The 1,619-nt window shown below is 43.5% G+C and overlaps 2 protein-coding genes across 7 annotated transcripts in view; both read left to right on the forward strand.

The window, feature by feature from the left end:
* Window positions 1-1,619, forward strand: part of Fastkd5 (FAST kinase domains 5) — a 22,155-nt gene that overhangs the window by 2,891 nt on the left and 17,645 nt on the right. For 2 of the 3 annotated variants that reach the window (XM_005365604.3, XM_026788472.1), the window contains one exon: window positions 404-501. The exons of the other annotated variant lie outside the window; for it this stretch is intronic. The gene's annotated coding sequence lies outside the window, so the exon portion shown is untranslated. Of the gene's footprint in view, window positions 1-403; window positions 502-1,619 lie in introns of those variants that run through there. 3 annotated transcript variants of the gene reach the window in all.
* The window catches only part of Ubox5 (U-box domain containing 5), a 44,360-nt gene that overhangs the window by 2,847 nt on the left and 39,894 nt on the right, over window positions 1-1,619 (forward strand). For 3 of the 4 annotated variants that reach the window (XM_026788475.1, XM_013353203.2, XM_026788477.1), the window contains exon 1: window positions 429-501. The exons of the other annotated variant lie outside the window; for it this stretch is intronic. The gene's annotated coding sequence lies outside the window, so the exon portion shown is untranslated. Of the gene's footprint in view, window positions 1-428; window positions 502-1,619 lie in introns of those variants that run through there. 4 annotated transcript variants of the gene reach the window in all.

The raw sequence follows: 1,619 nt of genomic DNA on the forward strand, positions 1-1,619 counted from the left end.
GATGGTTTGTGCTAGATTTGGACTCCCCTCCCCCCAGCTTTGATTTTCTTTTGGCTTGGTTCATAGACCCTTCCCTTGACCTCTGCAGTTTGCAGTGTGCCTTAACCTTCCTAGACTACTGGTACATGGAAGCAGAAGGGAAGAAACAACCTAGTTAACAACTCACTGACAGCTCAGGGTCATTACTGTCAGTTTATAAGCCTTTGTGGCTTTAAATTTTGGTAAACTCCCATCAGGAGACTTTAGCCCCTAGAAAAAGTTAGGAGCTAAGGCTGTAGTAAGCCTAGCATTGATGAGGCCTTGAGTTTGATTACTAACACTGCAAAAGAGAAAAGACAGTATGAGAATGAGTAGTTGGTAATTTGTATATACTAAATGTGTCATACGCTTAATTGACTTACAGTTACCATGGCTGCCCTTTTCTGCCCGGTTCCCTTTTTCTAACTTCTGGACTGTGGTTTAAGATGGCCTTGCTGAGGCATGTATCTGGAAGATAAAAAGGTAAGACTTCTGGCTTCTGTGTTATCACACCGTCTGGGTGGTTGAGCAGTGCCTTTTGGAGATGCTAACACCATGAAGCTGTGCTGCGGTCTATTAGCGGCCCTAAGGAGGAGATAGAGAGGAGGATATATTTAGAAAATTGAAACTAGGCAGGGAGCTTAGTGCAGTGACGTCAGGTTAGAGCCTTTAATTAGGAGCCAGGAATTAGTTAATTAATTGATTTTCAGCTTTCTCGTTTGTGCTCTGGGAAACCTCGGGGAAAGAAAAGTTAACTAACTCCCTCAGCCTGTTTTCTCTACCTAGCAGCAATCTCCTTTGCAATGCTCTTCTTCCCTGCCCTCTTACTCTGCCTCTTCTCTTCTTCCCTACTTTTTTCTTCTCTTAAAGACAGGCGATCTTACTGTATAACCCTGGCTAACTGGGAGCTTGCTGTATAGACCGGGCTGGCCTCAAAACCACAGAGCTTTACCTGCCCCTGCCTTCTAAATACTGGGATTAAAGTTGTGCACCACTAGACTTGGCTTGTCGTTGTTTTTGGTTTCTCTGTATAACAGCCCTGGCTTTCCTGGATCTCACTCTGTAGACCAGGCTGACCTTGAATTCACACAGATCTGCACGCTTTTGCCTCCCAAGTTCTGGGATTAAAGACCTTTACCACCATGCCTAGTTAGACTTGGCTTCTGTTTTTGTATCCTAGCCTGGCTTCAAACTCAGTGTATAGTTAAGGATGACCGTGACTCCTGCTTTCACCTCACAAGTGCTAGGGTTACAGGCGTGCACCGCCACACCTCTAACATTCGTATTTTGTAAATTTAAGTTTTGTTGAAGTTGTGCTTGTTTGTGATTTAAATAGTTCAATAGAACTTGTGACACTGTCAGTTCTTTCCAGTTTCTTCCCCCACTTTTGTTCCCCAAAATCGTTTTCAACAGTCTGTTCCTTTTGGTATTTGTTGGTTTCTTTTTCTTTGAGGTTTGATTTAGTATAATAGCAGCATGATTAAGAGAAGTCTTAGAGCAGCTGCTTTCATATACATTTGTATTGCGTTTCCTTCCTCTCTTCCTTCCAGCTTTTATGTGGCACTGGGTAGTGAACGCAGGTCTTCTGTATGGCAGGCAAC

This window comes from Microtus ochrogaster, unplaced genomic scaffold (genome assembly GCF_000317375.1).
Source record: "Microtus ochrogaster isolate Prairie Vole_2 unplaced genomic scaffold, MicOch1.0 UNK3, whole genome shotgun sequence".
Classification (NCBI taxonomy): Eukaryota; Metazoa; Chordata; class Mammalia; order Rodentia; family Cricetidae; genus Microtus; species Microtus ochrogaster.